This window comes from Pseudopipra pipra, chromosome 1 (genome assembly GCF_036250125.1).
Source record: "Pseudopipra pipra isolate bDixPip1 chromosome 1, bDixPip1.hap1, whole genome shotgun sequence".
NCBI lineage: Eukaryota > Metazoa > Chordata > Aves > Passeriformes > Pipridae > Pseudopipra > Pseudopipra pipra.
The window spans coordinates 100,726,401-100,745,766 of NC_087549.1; the positions used below are offsets into that span (position 1 = coordinate 100,726,401).

Genomic DNA, 19,366 nt, shown 5'->3' on the forward strand with positions numbered 1-19,366 from the left:
AAAAGAAGCAGTCAGAACAGTGGTCCATATAATTTAGTGCTTGATCTTCAATGGTGGTGATAAGAGATGCTGTTTGGGGAGAGCATGTACTGAGCTCCACTTCCTTGTCTTACCTTAGCATCTACTGGAATAGAATTAGGGATGATAGAAGGCACAGCCCTTTTGCCATCTGTTAGTGAACCTGCTATTGATGAATTTGTCTCATTTGGACCTGCTGGTCCTGCTTGCCTCCAAAGTCTCTTAAGATAATGAAACCAAAAAGCCACCTGCCTGCCACTTAAAGAAGATCTTTCTTTTTTCCTGTTTTAAGCTGCTCTGCTGTGGCTGTCCTACCAGGTTTGATAAGCACCCCTTAGGTCTAATAATGCAGGACTTGGTACATAAGGGGTTTTTCTTATCCCTATGGCAAATTTAAGTTTGCCTTACCTCAGCTTTGAGCCACTCCATTATGTCCACCATGGCATCATCCGTCAGCAACTTTTGGAAGTTCTGTATTAAAAGATTTCCGTTCCACATGTGAGTACTTGTATCCTAACATTAAATCAATTCTTAGTTATTTGTTAAGTCAGATAGAAAGATGCCCCTGATTGCTTCACATGTTTTACATCCTACTTGCTATACCTCAAATCTGTTACCATATCTCTTAATTTGTGCTTGGTGGGACATGGCTCTATTACTTTAAACTAATGAAACATATTAATGTCTTTTATATTTATTTCATTATTGTGAATAACTCTACCATTTACAGCTGTGATTCCACTTATAGGATTCCTTCCCCTTCCTAAAAGAATTAAAACACTTCTTGTCTTTAATTCTTCTAAGGTTGGCTTTTTTTTTTTGTGCTCCTTCTATTTTGTTACGATTCCTAGGTTTTACTTTACAAATTTACAAATTTAAGTTACTGCCACTGATTTTTTTCTCTTTGAAACAAAACATAAAGATCAAAGTCCATATATATATATATATATATATATATACACACATATACTTAAAATAAATGCTTTCATGTCTTCCTCAAGGATATTTTATGTTTTGCTGTCTTGTTATAGAGTCCTCATTATTCCTTTAAGAGTTTCCACTTCACATTTATATGTTCCTCCTTGCTGGTTTTTCATTAGTTTCATCTTTTTAAGGCAGCATTAATGTTTGTTTTTAGTAAGAGTCACATTCCATTGTCAAACATAAATGTAATTTGAGAAATTAGCATTTTCATCAAAGAAAGCACTTAAATTTGATCTAATTTAAAATTAACACATGATGGTTAGAGAAGTCTTAAGATGTTGTTTGGTCCAAGAGTCTCGAGAACACACTTAAATTTAATCTCCATATTAAGATTTAATTTAATCTTAATATTAAGTTTTGTCAGTTTTTAGCAGTCAGTTTTCCTTCCTATGTATTGAGAAGTGTTGTCTCTAAGTGAGACCAGTTCTTAAAAGAAAATAGATATTTTGGTAGGATCCCAATCTTGACTCTAGGATTTAATAGTTTTATTAACATTTCTGGAATTTGAAATTGAAAGTCCAGTATTCTAAGTTCTAAAACTTCAGTCTAGGTTAAGATAATTTTTATAAATTATCTATCTTACAATGTGACTTTATTAGAACTCTTTTTCATGTTCATTATGATAACTGGCATAATGGAGTCCTTTTCATTACTGAATTATCAAGACGTTTCTATCTATATTCTAGTTATAGGTTGCACCAGCAAGAGAATCCTGGTTCCCAAGGTGATTGCTGCAGGCTGTCTTGAGGCATTGCTTTCTTCTGAGTTTCCAATTTTAAGTACCTGAAATGACGTGAAGATAGTTGTTCTGTTGGTCAGGTGGGTGCCTTGCTGAGATTTTTCCTATCTAGGAAGGAGACACAAAGAAGTCTGCAAAGGCACAAAGCCTTCTGGGGTAGCACTGGAGGACTGTCTCAATATGGAAGAGCCACACTTGATGGGATCTGCCCATGGTATTATGTTGACAGCAGACCTTGGGACAAACTGTCACAAAGGGCACTAATTTCCTCACTGCAGAGAAGAACCTGGATGGGATCAACCACATGCACAGTATTGGTGATCAGGGCAGTGGGGCACTAGAGAAAAAGAATTAGCCAGGCTGCGAGTATGAACTCATACACAGAATAATTTTGTACTCCTATTGTCTTTCTATATCTGTGGTATTACACAAGTATTTTGGTATTATTTTCCTCAGGCTGTTACAATTGCATGAATCTCAGTAATATACCTCTGCTTTCTCTCATACCACAGCTGCTTCCAGATATTGGTCATGGGTCACTAGAAGATGATGTAGCAGTAAGTTTCCCATCAGCTCTCTGTGGTGTGTGTTTCCTTTGAAAGAAGCATCATCCCAAATGGTTTACTTAAACTGACATGTTGCAAAAGTCTCTCATGTCCAAATCTTAGTGACATTCTTCTATATAAACTGTATTACAATGATACACAGTCATACTGTCATAGTTTAGGAGTAGTATTCCCCAATTTAGTACTTGCACTAAAAAAAAACCCCTGCGAGGCACTCCCCTCTCTCCTCCGATGGGAAACTAAAAAGGCAGAGCAATTTACTGGAAACAGCAATGAGATAAGAAAATGAACAGTAAGAGCAACAATATTAATAACAAAAGTATATGAAATGGAGAGTAATTTGACCCCAGGCGACAATGAACAACGGCAGATGGCTTCCCCTCTCATGGGGACCCAAAGCCACACCCTTCTTCTCAGCAGCCAGAGTCCCTTCCAGCCCTGGCCATGATGTGAGATGGTGCCAAATAACAGAGTCTGGCCATGCTCCCCTCACAGCTACTGTAAAAAATTAACCCTGTCCTGGCCAAAACTAGGACATATAACTTGGATATAATTGGTCTACTTGTATTTTAATTTATAGAAAAAATAAGTTTCAGGGGACAATAGAACAAAATTAATAGAACACAAACCATTCATATTTTGATCTCAAATTTCATGCCTGATGAATGTTTTCCCATTATTATTTAAGAGGCTTTCATCAGAAATGTCAATGCAACATTTGTTTCAAGTACCATAGAGAATAATTTTGCAAAAACAGTGAAGGAACAGATTACTGCATAAATAGTGACATTTTCATGAAATACAATCCGGAAGAAAATGTAATATATTTATGTACATATTGGATATATGGGTTGTCACTTGAATATGAAACTTGTGTTTTTCTTGGGCTGCCTCACTCACTGTGTTGTAAAGACACAGTAAATAAGTTTGTTTGTGCCATATTTTCTTACTGTTAAAGATTTGCAGTTCTTTTGGAAACAAAAGTGCTATTCTTTTTTAACTTGTTATATTTTGCGTAATTTCATGATGAAAAAAACTATAGATGAGATTTGTTTTCAAAATAACCCTCTCCCTCCATGTACCAAAAAATAAGCTCCCTGAAAATAATACTTTCAGAAGCAGCTGCTTATCCTTGCTGCCAGTGAAGTCGTTAGGAGTTTTATTATTGATTTTGGTAGGAAAATATTTAGACCAACGTTTAAAGTTTTTGAAAATATCAACCATCTTTCTTCAAATTATTAATATATAAGAAATAAATATTTAAATAGTGGCATGTAGATAAAGAAAAATCCATTTTCTTTATAGCCGTGTTGTATCTTTCCTTTGACTCTCAGGAATCAAATCACCAAAGCCTAGTAGATCTCTCTTCTATTCCTTTTCTTCACAAGTGTTATTTCTGATAATTATTTTCCCTGACTTCTTCTGATCTGTTACTGAAGGTTTTTAATGGAGACAATGTTAAATAGATAATTGGAAAATCTATTGTGTATTTATAGTGAAAAACACTTTTCTTCTTCTTCTTCTTGACATACACTTAACCTCAAGAAAATAATACTTAGCTTTCCACTCACTTAAATAGTGTACATGATGTACAGAAAATGATTGATCGGGTTATCAGAGTTCCTGTCTCAGGAATACTGTATGCTTTCCATGCATAATACCGTGGTTATAACCATAGAGTATACAATGGTAACATTCTGAAGTGCATTTTTAACTTTGCCATCTTTGTATATATGTTTTGTAATACTGCTTAGTGGAGATCCAGAGAGGGGAAGAAGGAAATAACTAAAAATATGAAAAAGGTGGAGCAAGCAGCAAAATAAATTAAGCCACGATTAGATTCCTGCCAACGAGATAGCTATTGATACTGCCATTTGACAGTGGTGACATAAAATTCTTCTTCCACTAAATTGAATAAAGGTTTTGCTGTTTATCAAAAAGGGTTAATACTTCACCCAAATATTCCATATTCCCTGTTAAACCAAGAACGGAATCATTCCATAGGTATGAACAAATGAAATTAGAGGCACATAGCTGGTTACAACAGAAAAAATGTCCCTGTATTTTCTGGTGATGCTTTCATTCCCAGTTATTACAGCATAACTGAATGATCTTAATTTGAGTATAGATCCTGTAGACCAAAACATTAAATTAAACGTGTCACAAGCCTGTACAGCCCCTCTTACTGCTCCTACCACCCTACCAAGATCATGCTCTGCTTTAGCAGAGGTGCATAACAGATCCTGGACAGCAGAATAAACCTCTGATTGTCTCAATGAGCTCCCCTTTCTTTCCAGTGTATGATATTCACACAAATAATGATTTACATTTCAGACCCTTTTTATGCTCACAAGGAACTTAAAAAAAAAAAAAACAAAAAAACAACCCTCAGTGTAACTAAGGATCAGGCCATCAGTTTATTGCCATCAGCATTGGACTTGATGATCCTTGTAGGCCCCTTCCAACTCAGCATATTCTGGACCTTTCAATGTCAAATTCCTGTACCTATGAGACAACCTCTCCATTTACTTAAAACACAATTCTCACTGTGTTCTGTTTTCTGATGATCTAATCATAACCTAGCTTAGAAAAACTCTTCAAACCAGTTCTTTCTTTGATTACATCTTTGTCGTTGTGTACCAACCCACTTATTTGCACAGCTTTGTTTTCCTTGCCATCTCTTCCCATACTCCTACATCCCCTCAGGATTTGGCCCTATTCTATGTAGCTGAGGTCTGATGGTTCACCCTGGAACAATTCTTGATTATGAAGCAGTATCAGAGTCAAAATCCAGGTTCCTGGGGTGCAGGGTAGTGCTTGTAAGTGGTAATATACCGATTATTTAGCTGTCTCCTCTTACCTCCCTCTACCTTGGAGCGGAATATCTTTTTAGTCAAATACATTCTTAGTGAGTTTTATTTTGGTGTGGGAAGCATACTTAGCTCTGGTAATTTATTAGCAGCTTTCAGCAAATTCAAATATCAGATGATTGAAGTGATGTTATTTTCAAAGGCTGTGGATTTAAAAAATGCTGTACAATCCACCAACCTCTGACATGAAAACAAAACTAATGAAACTTTAACAGTCCTGCTGAAGTCAGTGGTCCCTACTAAGGAAGTGATTCACCTCTAGAGGTTTTAAAAGGTATGAGTGTTTTATAGAAAGTAGGCCACACAGCTTTTAATAAAATGTTCCTACACAGCATTCCTATAGCATGTGGTTATAGTATAAAAATGTTAACAAGATGATCACTCTCAACAATGGATGTGGATAAATACAGCTGCCACATGGCAATAATAGGACAATATCCTCCCAAAAAGCCATTTTTTGAATTTGAAATAAATTTTTTTCATTCTTCTCATTTTTTAGCCCCCAAGAAGGTATTTTGTGGATAATGACACTTTTATGATCTGTTGGGTTGAATATCAAAGGGCTCTACCCATCACACGCTAAGCGTGCATAGCAGCAGCAGAATGCCATTCCTCACCTTCCCACTTCATTTAAGTAGATTTTTAGTACAGTGCTAAGAAGCAGTCTTAATTTTATCTGTGGCTGAATTGCTGCCAGCAGTGATAGTGACAGATCACCAGCAAAACTTCTCCACAGTGTTCACTGACAAGACAGGAAATACCCATAGTGCTTGAAAACTGTTCTCTGTTTTTCTTCATGCAGCATGCATGAGGAGCAACTTCCCAGTTTGCAAGTGAAGAAAGTGAGGCAACTTAAGCAATTTAAAAAGAAAATATCTGGTTTTGGATTCCCAGCCTTATGTTTTTCCTAGAGCACAGCCCTTCCACCTTTGATCGCCTGCCTCAAGTATAGCCTTTTTCCATTAAGCAAATACTGATTTTGTTGTCTTGCTTGAAAGCAGACTACAAATTAATATGGCTGGTTTTGGTTACTTCATTTTTTGTAAGTCACTTGAGAATAGTATTTATTAATTAACTGCTGTTGCTCATCCAATGGGCAATCACAAGCTTTTTTTCCCATGGTATGTGCTAAGCAGCAGCTATTGAGAACGCTCCTCTGTGACAGAGTGTCAAGCTTTCCCTTTAGCTGTTAAATATCATGCAGACAATCCAGTCACAACACTTAAACCAGATTATATGATTTAGAAGAAACAGGACAGGGGCGCATGAAATTCTTGTTATTTACTTTATAAGGATCTGGCTTCTTATTAAATTTATTTTTAAAACTTATTTATTAAATTATTAAATTTATTTTAAAAACTTATTAAAATTAGTCATTTATATTATGGTGGTGACGACAGCATACTACTTATTTTTGAACATAGATGAGAAGATACAATTCTGTCAGAAAAAAACCCAGACTTCTAAATAAACACAGGATCTCATTTGAATTGTCTAACCCTTGAAGTAGCTGAGATTAATAAGAGATAGGGACGATCAAAGGGTTATAGAAAAAGTTGCAAGTGAACTGCCATGATGAGAGTTGGTGGTGGCAGGTACAGCACACTGGGATTTTGGAGGTTTACTAGTACATCTAGCATTAGTTCTGAAGGATCAATATACAGATCTCCTCTGTCAAGCGATGCATAACATGTTAGTTTAGAGTTTAATCATAAGGGGAACAAAATTACTAGAGTAATAAGCTTAACTATTATTTCCTAAGGCATCCTCTGTGAGAAAATTTTATTGAAATTACAGAAAGGGAAAGTCATGGAAGCTGACTGCTATCCTCTCACTAGTGACTATTATATAATTAGATATTACATATGTATTTTATATATATATGTAGTGACTACTACAGCGACTAGTGACTTTTAGCGACTGCCACAGAGTCACTAATGATAAGAAGAGAATTGTCTCACTATTTATACCTCATTTTCCCCATCAATGAAACAGAAATAATGAGAAGTACAGATTGTTGTGAAGTATTTTGATATCTAATGATGAAAAGTCCTAAAAACCTGAGGCTCAATCCAAAGCCCTTTGAAGGCCTCAGAAATCCCTTGATTCAGCTATCTTAATTTGCATTTGCCTTTTCCTGCAAGTCACCCACTAGTCTCCCAAAATTTGGAAATGTACCACCCAATGCATTTCTCAAAGATGGAAGAATATATTCTCAAGTCATCATGATCATTATCTTTGAGTATTCAGTTTGAATTTAGAAAACACGAGTGCAATATATGCATTTGGATTGTTTGTAATATTTTACAAGATCAAGGTGAAAACTTAGAAGACGGAGAAGTAAAAACCCCAGCATGTTTTCCTGACACCAAAGAACGAACTCTGACAGAAACAAGCTCTTTTTTTTTTTTAATCTTTCTTTTCTGAAGGTAGATGAAAAAGATCAGGAGATACTATATCTCATTAGAAGTAAATACAGTCTGTGGGAATCCATACTAAATTTACTGGGTTGTATCCTCTAAGAAGGTATTAGGCACCAAAGGGCAGATAGTTACATTAAAAAAAAAAGGGTGAAAGTATTTAAAAGTTGGTGTTTCATTTTTTTCAATGTAATAAATGAAATGGCACAGACTTTTCAAAAAAATTTTAAATCTTTCAGTGTGATAGGTAAGGTGAGAGAAGGTTGTAGGACAAATGGCAGTTTTGCTCATTATTCAACAAAGCTCATAGCAAATGAAATATGTGCTGTAAGAACATACTTTGTTTTCTTTTTTTTTTAATGGAGACTAAGCAGCTTCTTTTTTCTAGAAGAGAGATATTATCTCTATGAAGAAAACATTTTTCCTAATCAATATTTTTTTAACCTCTGTGTTATTGCTTCCTCAAATATATTTTTTTTCTTCATGATTGGTCTATGTACTTTAATGAAAAGTCTGCAGAACAGACACATTCTATTGTTCACATTAAAGCTTTCAAAGGTTATTAGCTGTGATAGGGCATTACTTGTCTCCAGTACATTTTTCTATGATGTATCACATTCTTAGGATGTATGTGTGTGTTTATATATAATTGGAAGTGGAAAGAATTAGCTGTTGGCAAAGCAGAAACATCTGAACTCTGGTTAAAGTCAAAGATCCAGAAAATGCATGTTCTCTTCTTGCTATGCCATATGTTCCCTGCATCTTGTATATGCCACTTGGCTTCTTCATGCTTCAGCTCAGGTTCCTGTTAAATGGTATTAATATCATAGGGACATTTATGTATCTTTCTTGACCACTTCAGAAGCCTGGTGATTACTGGAAACTTTTAAATTTATTTTTATTAAACTTCATGTGATGTAAAAATGAAGTCTTCCATTTTCTTTTTTCCCCCATTTTTAGAATAGATAATATGCAAATAATTTTAAAAGTGATTTATATAAACCCTTATCCCAGCTAGTCATTCTCCAGAAGCCTTTTTCTTCTGCTGTATTGTTAAATTCTCAGGAGTCCAAAACTCCGTTTTGCTTCCATCAGGACTTTGACTGATAGAGAACTGTTGGAATCAGCTGAATGCTATTTCTTTTGGAGACCAGATCTAATACTAGTCAATGGGTCTGAATGTATACCTTCTAACCAGATGTAGACCGTACATCAAAATAGAACCTTAGATGTTTTATTATTTCTTGAACTCTGGCCAGAACAGGATGATGAACACTGTGTTTGAAACTGCTGATGCTATTGAAAAAGCGTACAATAAAATCTCTCTTGATTACCAAGCTGAAAGCAAGATTTTATAATAAATGGCAAATCATGATCACTTGCTTTTCTATGTCTGTCACTGATCTTATCTGGAGAAACTTGGACAACTGTTGCCTGATTATTGGGCTCAATTCCAGTATGCTTGTAAAATTTCAGTGTTCCCTCATCCTGCTCCCACATTATCAAAGTTCTCTGTGAACTTTGCCTCTCAATCCTCTTGCAAGGTGCACTCTGTCCTACGTGAGTTTGGGTGCACAATTTTAATTGAGCCTATAACACTCATCTAAAAGCAGATAGAAGCCCAGTCCCCATCTCACTCATAAACATTTTTAAATAAGAGTCATGTCCTTAACTGTACTGAACCCACTTATAATTACTAATCAAGATGAATCCAGAAAACTGATTGTAGTACAATGAAGATGAATAAATAAGTGGGAATACATGATATAGTAGCATGATAAATCATGAGACTGGACTTGATCCTAGATGTCTTTTTCTAATATATCTATTATTTTTCTCCCATTTAATTTTTTTAAATTTATTTTATTGATTTGGGGACTTTTCCGAAGTGAATAATCTTGCTTTAAAATATTCACATAAATGATATAAGGATACTCTTTTTGTGAAGTCTGAGTTGACGGGGAAGTGGCTGACATAGCAGTGAAGAATGTGACATTTCAACTTTATATCTAAACTCTTGTACAAGTTGAGGCTGTTCAGACTACGAGCTAACCCTCTCTATTTCAAATTCTTGTTTCAGAATTACTTGTATTTAAAATTTTGGCGCTTTTTCTTATGTTCGAGAACATGATCCAGTGCTGTTAAAAGTACTACATTCTCATCAATTTCAACCAATGTTGCATCAGAACAAAAGAGAACAACATGCTCAGTGGATTAATTTTTCTCTACAGATCCTTAAGGTTACTTAATTTTTTAGAGCTTGAATAAATCATCAGGGAGGAAGAAAGTATCTCTAGTGTTAATGTCAGGGGCAGAATAACTTCATTAGCTAAATGTACAGTATCATTCTTCATGGTGTGTTGAACACTTCATGGGATTCAGCAAAGGAAAACTGGTAATGACAGATCTTGTTTTATAAATATATAATTAAATCTGTAGTAGAATGCATTCTTCCAGGCTAGTAAATGGATGACAAAGCATTTCATATAGTTATCAACAGCTATCTTAGTGAACCTTATCCTCCTAAACTTTACAAAACCAGTAACAATTCTAGAATTCTTCTTATCATGTCTTTCATGTCACATGCCAGATTCGCTTCTCTGCAATACAGACGACACATATTATGTACATCATGGTTAATGGCTCAAAAACTAGGTTTCTGATCTGGTAACACACGTGCTTCAGGAAATGCAAATGGAAGGCCCTTAGCATTAGGAAGGTTAAGGCTTCCAGGGCACTGTACAGCACTACCCTAACAAGCCCTGTTTTTTAATTATATGGTACACACCCTTCCACTTGTACTGTATCTGCTGAACACACATGCTTATGTTAGATAGGTGGGCACAGGTTCCATTACAGCCATGGTCATGATGATTAACAAATAACTTAAAGATTACTTTTTTCCGTTTTTCTGCTTCATCCTTCTTACTGCTATTTCTAGTATGAAACTGATCCCAACATTGCATCATAAACACCAGTATGATCCTTTCAAAGTTTTATGCAAAAGCACAAAATCATGTCTGCCAGTGAACTAATAGCTAAGATACAAGGTTACTGAGATTAGCATCTATTTTCTTCTAAAACCTTTCTTCCAAGCAAAGAATGCATAAAGTGTCTTCAAGGTCAAGTTCAATAGCAGGAAATCTCTAGATGACAGAAGTGTATAGGATAACTGATACAGACACATGCTGGAGAATCAGAATCTGCAATGAGTCAACATCCACCTGCAGCTTTTCCCTTTGAAGTGTCAATATAGGACCACAGGAAAATTCTGTTGTTTCAGTTTCTCAGGAATTATAGGCTGTTTCTGTGTCTTGGTGGTACATTAACCAGAGACTGAGCAATGCATATGCATATGAAGAATCTCCTTCCGACATGCTGAGCTTTCAAGATACATTGCCATCTCACTGAGTTGGGCCTCATAGGGAGATATACTTGTGGCTTTTCTAAACTTAGATATTTTCTGAAATAGATGTTATGGAGTAGCTATTCCAAAAATCTCTATATCAATATTCTTTTTTCCCCAGAAGAAAATTGTATATGCAAAGGCAGTTGAGGAGAGGGGATAGGGGAGCTCACTAGCCCAAGAAAATATTTGTGCTATAGCCAAATATTTTTTAGTAATTATGTTCTGGTTTAAACATCCACAGAATATGTAGGCAAATCCACAGTTTAATAGAACTTCCAAAAGTGTTTATCTGCCTTGCTCAGAGATGAAGGCAGAAAACTCCTCCATCTCCTGACTGTCTGGAGCACTCAGTCTGCCTCCTTCTCAAGCTTTTGACACTTCAGACCCCTTCCCTCCACCAGCTTCTAAATCAGGTCTGATAAATGCAGCACAGACTATGCTCCAGAGTAACATACAACAAATGTATATCCTGGAGCACATCCTGGTGATGCAAAAGTCTGGGAGGGTTTGTGCTTTGCTGATCAAGGACTGGAATCTCTGCCCTATTTCTATATCATGCTGTAGTACTATTTTTCTACTTGTTAGTCAAGTAAGACTGGCAAGATGGGTCTTTTGTGTCTGATCTAAAGTCCATTGACTAAGGTTTTACCTCATTAGATTTTTAACCTAACTAAAACAACCCTGAAAACAATTAAATTATAATTAATTTTCTACCCTTGTGTCACTCCCTTCTGCTCTTCTTCCACTCAAAAAATCCCCAATGCAATGGGATGAGGTAGATTTTGAGAATTAAATTTTAGGATTGCATTCTTTACTCCACCATTGCAAAATACAATTTAAGCTTCCATGCATAGAAGTGCATAGAAAGACACTTTTAGAATGTATGTCTCATTTGTTAATTTATATTAACAAATATATTATTTCTGGTGCCGTATTGCTTTGGTCTTGATATTTTAGATCAGAAAGAAGGAACAGCTCTGCAGCAATACTGACTAGCACAGTCTCACTAGAGTAACATTGTAATGCAGGTGAATTATGAAAACAGATGGTAGCTAATGGCAATTGAACTAAAATAACACCATTATTAATTTAGAGGCATTTCTATAGAGGTCTACCCATAGATCTCAGCAATTTATAGATAGATTTTTAACCCGAGGACTCGATTTTGCTGTTCAGTCACAACAAAACCAGAGCACAGTCCTGGCAACTGTAGGCAGCAATCTGTGCTCCATCTGTTGTGCCCTACATCAAGCCAGCTCTGCTGCTTTTGTCAGCAGGTGAGATGATGGCATTGTACGTTGAATAAAGTATGCTTTGCTGGAACACAAGTCCTTACCACACTGCTCAGGAAGCAGAAGGACTGTGGGGAAATACTGTTCCTGTAAGCCAGAGAAGTGCTTTCTCTTCTTTTCAAAAGAGCAAGAGATCCATATTCTTTGCCTGATAATTTCTCAGCAAGCTTCATGAAACATAGGAATAAGGAAACCACATATGACTGAAAAGATTACACTGGTGAGTTGGGTGGCTAGTTGGGCCCATTGATCTGAACTACTATGGGATGTTGAACTTCTACTGACTTCAGCTTTAGGCTATATCTGTCTAGATGGTGATATACTCAAAATCCATGAAAAAATGCTGAAATATTAGCTTTAGTAGCCTGATGCCAGGTACAAGATTCAAGCATTGGAACAGGCTGCTTACCATCCCTGGAGATATTTTAAAAATATGACACGTTGGCTCTTAGAGACATGCCTTTGTGGTGAACTTGTCAGTGAGAGGTTAACAGTTGGACTCAATGATCTTTAAGGTCTTCTCCAACCTAAATGGTTCAATCTCTGGACTTGCATTGCTCTGAGTATTTAAGGTCATGTTTGAAACAATGGAAGGTCTTAAGCCTCTATATCTGTAAGCATAGCTTTATTGCAGGAATGTCAATTTTGACACTGTGCTTTGTACATGATAAACAAGCAAAGAAGCAGAAACAGAAAAGCAAAAATTCTGATCCTTAAATGAAAAGTGATTAAATGAAATTCACTATTATATTATGGAAGCAACCTTGGTAGTCATTAAAACTAAGACACTTCTGGAATTAAAACATGGGTATTGTTCACAGGACAGAAAAGATCATGATTCATTTTCTGAAGCGGCAATAGAAACTTTTAACTATTTGCAGTTTGACTTCAGACATCCGTTCTATAATTCTTTTTTCCCTTGGAATGATCAGTACTAAATGCAGAACTGGAGCAGTGCTGATAATAGTGTTTTCTGCAACTTCTAACCAGATTCTAGAATGTGTAAAAAACAAAAATAAATCTGAATCTTGCTGTTAAGCTGCTACAGAGATAAGAAGCAATTATATGAGACAGTTGTTCTGCCTGTAGAAAGAGGTTATTTAAATTTTTCTTCTGCCATTTACCTCTTTACTTGGTAAAAATAATTACTTTATCTTACAAGCATAGAAACTTGTTACTTATAGACCGAGAAAAAATAATCACTTAAACCTAAAAAAATGTACAATAAACAAATGCATTAATATAGATTTTACACTCGGTAAAGTTAAAATCTTACAATTGAAAATCAATATATTTCACTAATGCTGGTAATAATTAAAAAACAAAAGTTCTGATGTTTTCACTCTAAGGCTTTTGTAATTTTAATTTCCTTACTGCTTCTGGGTTTTGAATTGTTACTTTATCTGACTTTTTTCTAATGCTTAAATACTGCAAAAAAGGCAGCAATATAAATTCAAGGAACATATTATTTTACTGTCCTTGCTCTGTTGTGCTTTTGTATTAGCAAAATCTTTGACAAGCAACTGGCATGATTAGACTTTTAACTGGTTCAACACTGACTGTGATCACAAATCCCACCTTTCAGTTCAGGTGTCTTGAACAGTAACCAGACTGCATAGCTGCGATTTATTTAACCCTTCAATGCTGACAGTACTGGAACAGAAACATTAGACAAGATCATCTGTGCAGTCTCTTTATTTACTACGATATCAAATGTTGGGATATTTTATTTTAAATGTCCTGTAAAATAGTTAGAAGGTGGGCCACAGCTTGTTGTTGCTTAAGTGATGCCAATGCTGTCTTCTGTGTCTTCCAAAGCAATAAATTACAGAAACAAAAAAAACCCCACAGGTCACCCCCTTTGGCATTTTTCTTAACTAGAAAAGTTTATTTCTACCTCAGGAGAGGTAGAAAATCAGTTATTAGCAGCCCGTCTTTCAGATGACTAATATTAGCAGTGCTGTCAACACAGGTTACAGAACCTGTTACAGAAACAAGGACTGAATTCCTTTACCTGCCCCTCAGCCAGCTTGTGAGTCCACCAGATCATTACAAGTTCCAAATGAACAGTTCTGTGCTGCTATTCAAACCCTGAATATCTATGTGTTTCTTGGCCTGTTATAAGATTGTTGGTATTCAAGGTACACAGTAATAGTGAGGATGGTTACACATAAGGCTCTTCATGAACGTATCCTAGAGCAGACTTTCATAGAAGTTGCAAGCACTCAGTGAATTTGACAGCACTTACTTGAAGATCTGAAAGATGTGATGCAATATTTTATATGATCAGTCATTAGAAATATGTTTTATATTTTTTTCTAATGATGTTCTGCCTAACAGAATATATTTACTGTACTGGTAAGTCTGAAGCACAAACAAAACTGCAAGTCCCCAAGGTGTTCTGAAATCATGAGCCAGTACTATAAGACTGGCTTGAATTAAAGAAATGATATGTACATATGATTATTTTCTCTCATTTTTTCAGGCCATATAGAACAGTAAAGTCATATTTTCAAGTTTTCTCTTCACATACCAATATTAAAAGTTTAAGTTTTTAGATGAAATCTGAGATTCGTCATGCAAATAAGAATCCTGGGAACTGGAATTTTGAAGGGATTGCAAGACTTCGCAATTACATTTGTCTGTGGGCCATTCAGCCTTCCTGAAGAATATACTTTGCATGAGATGTGTTTTCAGCAGTGGTTACTCCTGGTTGTTTAGCAAAGTAAAATAAAAAAAGGTAAATGTAAAATGATCCCCCTAACTTCCTACAATGAAGAACTTGTTTAGGCTTTGCAATCACACAGTGTGTTCCATACCCCTTATCTTATATATCTTTGGCTTCTATAAAATTCTGTGGTAGCAACTTCCATAATTTAAATACAGGTTCTTTTTAAAAGTAACATTTAGTGTTTGTACTAGTTACTTGATCATACCACTTGCTTTTGAACTCATCTTGTAATGAGCAGTTACCCACTACTCTTTGTTCAAGTTGTCACCATTATGCATGGTTTTGATCTTGTCTTCTCAGTTTTGACTGGTCTAATTCCTGCTTTAGCTCATACCTCTGGAATCTGGTCCTTAAGAGTCCCTTACTTCAAGAAAGCATTAATGTTTATTGGTACTCAGTTGTATCGAACATAATTCCTCAAAAATCAATCATCCCAAAGGCACAGGCATTGTAACTTCAATCCCTTGTAAAGAACGTGATCAGTTGTAAAGGTATGCTAGCCAGAAAACTGTATTTGTGCACCACAGTATTTTTGGGGGACTGGAAAGGGGCTGCAATTTCTTGCAGATAGATTCTGAAGTGACCCTATTCTGTTATTTTTATACTCCCTCTTTTCCTCATCCTCCAAAAATAGTTGGAAATAGTGTCAGCTACCAAGGTAGGAGAAAACATCAATAACTACTTGTCTCAGTGACTTGTGACAGAGGACTTGGGAGCCACTTAGTCAATACCCTAATGGAGATGCCTGTTAAAAATACACTGTTATCTGGCTGGTAGATAAAGAAGATAAAAGAGGAATGTACAATGGAAAATGTTAGAGAAATCAAAATGCCTGAAAGAATACACAGGAACTGAGGCAATAAGGAAGAAACCAAAAATTTTCAGCAAACCCCAAGCAGTTAAAGACTTGAATGTCTGGCTGTGGTGCTGGTGCCACAATCCTTGCAATTTTTTTCTGTTTTCATACAGTGTACAAGTGAACTTATGATGCTGTTCTTCCTCTCATTCCCCTCTTTTTTTTTGGCTTTAAAAAATCATATAAAAATAGGGGAAAGAAACAGTTCATTCTGCTGGATTTTAACATGCCATTTTTATGGAGATCTACATTGTGGAGGCAGAGATAGCAGGGAGATGATGTTACTGTTATACTAGTCAGGGTCACTAAAGTGTAAACAATTGTGTTTTCTCCTCATCAGACCTCGAAACCTTGGAATATTATTTGGAGGAAATAATATAGGGGAAATTAGCTCAATTTCTGTCCCAAATATCTACCATCGAGTTTCCAAGACTCAGGTCTTTTCATTCCTTGCTGGTCCTCTTGTCCAAACTGGACCTACACAAATGTAAGACTTAGTAGACTCATTACTCTCTACACAGAAGCTCAGAAAGAAACCAAGTGATCTTCTTAAGATAATCATCTATTAGCTCTGAAACTTAGACATTCTCTCTCAGCCTCCAATCTTTCATATTATATTGCCAATGACTGCTGTTGCCCCTTTTCTTCCTGTCCAACTACCATTCCTTCAATTGTTCAATTGTCCATCTTGTATTTCTTTGCCTTCCTGTTTTTTACATACTATTCTTCCAAAAGTTTCTCTTTAATTTTTCCTTCTCCCTCCCCTCAGTTTCCTATTCCCCACTTGCCTTCCAAAATTCCTTCATTTAAAGATCCTCTAAAGAAACTTTAAATGAGATATGTTATAAACTAAATAAAATTTCTGGAGATAGATCCAATAAATTCTCACAGCTGCCTCGGTTTAATTTGGCTGAATGTCTTTCCTTTTTTCCACTGTTTAAATAATGAGCAATCTGGATCTGAAGTTCAGTCTCAGAAGCTGAGTCTCATAATGAAGTGATATGAGGCCAAAGTTCAAAATGGTGTACAGTCCTGATCAAAATGATGTTAAAATCTGAGATCCTTGTTTTCAATGACTGACAGCAAACACCATTCTGTGTGGGTTTATTGTGTCTACGTACTAAGTACTGTGCTTCTGCAGTTCTGCATGAGGCTTCTACCACAACCAGGGGTCTGACTGGATCCAGTGTAATGTCAGCCATGTGGCAATGTAGTTACATCTCTGTAACTGCTGCCTTTACATTTAGGTACCTCATTTTTATTAGATGTGGTTGAAAAAGGGAACCTTTTGTCATGGGATTTATCTCATTTTTTTACTACTTCTTTTTTAGATGTTAAACTTCTGAAAGTAGGAATTTGAGAGAAAATAAGAGAAAGTTGAGCAGTTCTTTGAGAACTTGAGTGAAGAATTAATGCACAGTTTTTCAGATCTTGCCACATGAGAAAGGTTTGAGGTCTTGCCTATTTTAGGAAGTAGCTGCAATAGTGGCCAGCAACTAAAAGCACACAAGAAATTAAGGAAAAATCCATTCAAGTGTACAATCTGGTTCATGCATGGTGCAATAATATTAGCATAACATTTAAAAATTATTTTTATTTGTATTTTGTATTTTTTTCTAATTATGGGCACCTTTTCAGTTAATGAGCAAATGAAACTGGATACAAAATTTCTCCTTGTTCTAATTTGGCTGCTATGATGCACATTTTACAGCTTTAGTTCTTAACTACAGCAAAACTGATACACGTTATTGTAGGAGTCTCTATTTGATTACCAAATCCCAGTCAGGCAGAGTCAGGTCACAAACCTCCAATGGACGGATATGTGTGAGTTTTTCAATCAAATCTGACAGAAATTAATTTGAGGCTAACATTTCCCTTTGAGATGCCTTCTGTGTGTGCTTGTGCACAAAATACAAGCTTTTTTCTGCTGGAAAGTCTTAAAGAGCACCTTGATTTTAAGGGAATAATTTTTCCCTTGCTGAATAGTAATAGGATTTGGTATTATATAGGACAAGATCTTTGAAACCTTGATTATCCCACTACAGAAAATACTTGCATGTAAACGGGTTAAAGCCGTAACATTCTTTTTTTTTCTGACTCTGAAGATATTTATATTTTGGCTTTATTCTGTTTCAGATATTCAATTTTATTTCTGTAGCATCAAATGCTAACATTATTCAGTTGCTATTGTTTTCTTTGATGTCTCGATAACAGGTGCTTATTGGATTGGGGCAAAACAGAGATAATGACACATGCAGGTGGGCGGGTGAAGCTTTGGGAATAGACAGAAGATTACATATGAGTGACATTCCATTGCCAGGGAAGTATCTAGATTCAAAATATAGGCTAGATCAAACAGACATGCTGTACACTTGCTTTGGCACCCAGGCCTCTTTCTGCGCTGACCACCAGAGTTGTGGACTGTGCTATCTCTGTCCCCTCTCAAGAGCAGGGATGATCCTCACTGGAAGGTTTTTCCATTTTAGCAAGATGAAAGGAGAGGACCATGACACTCTTCTTCTTGCTGCTACCCCCATCTTTTCCAATATGTTAAAAAAAGACCCCAACTTGGAGCATAGCAGAATTGCTATGTATGTGATAGCAAAGATTTGTGAGTCCCAAAAAAAAAGTAATTTTAAGGACTAGAGAGATCATTTATCTTACATAAAGGTAAAGAGAGACAGTTTCCTTCACAAAGTGGAATACCTTGGGAAGGTAGTTGAAAGAGTGACTGTACTGGGTAAAAGGATCTGTACTCTTAAACAGATGGGTCACACCTTTAATGTCACCCTGTCATGCATCACCTTCATGAAGTACTGTCTCAAAAGGAAAAGTTCTTATCCTCTGACAAGGTGAGCTTGGCTGGAGGCAGGAGACTGTGAGGGAAAACAGGGGTCTCACATCAACCTGTTATCCATCAGAAAATTTAGTGGCTCTATGTTTTCTTACTGGTTATTGTGAAACAGGCTAATGACACTGATCACTGATAGTTTGATGTGGCTAGATGCAGAGAAACACAGTAGCCCAAAGGCTAGCACACTGATGACTCAGAGGCTGGTAGTGATAAACTCTAATGGATTCTGAATTTCTAGATTCTTTCCAGGTGCTTCTCACTTCTTCTACAATGTATGAAACAGAGAATAAGAATTCCCAAGCAGATCAATAAAAGAGAGGTATACAATGCTTTTAATGATGGTAGTGGATTTTTCCAGATGTTATTCTAAACACACTGACCATCATTTGCTGTGATCCACTGCAGGAAGCAGAAAGATACCAAGGTAAATCCCTCCTTTTTTTTTTTTATTCAATCAGGCTTCGTGATGCTTGGGCCATATGAGTTTAACAGGGAGGAGCTGAGGGAGGGCAGGTGCTGGTGAAGAGCAGGACTCTTAGCATGTCATACTGCTAAGGGAACAGACCTGCAAATGAGTGAGATGGCAGCCTCACTATGCAGAAGTGTGGCACAGGAGTTGGTTCTGTG

General features: G+C 36.2%; 1 long non-coding RNA gene across 1 annotated transcript; it reads left to right on the forward strand.

Annotated features, from left to right (window-relative positions):
* The first annotated feature begins 1,698 nt into the window (after nt 1-1,698).
* Nucleotides 1,699-19,149, forward strand: LOC135419565 (uncharacterized). Its single transcript, XR_010433050.1, has 3 exons — nt 1,699-1,821; nt 2,254-2,298; nt 18,978-19,149. It is a non-coding gene; the product is annotated as an uncharacterized LOC135419565 (long non-coding RNA).
* Nucleotides 19,150-19,366: the final 217 nt, after the last annotated feature.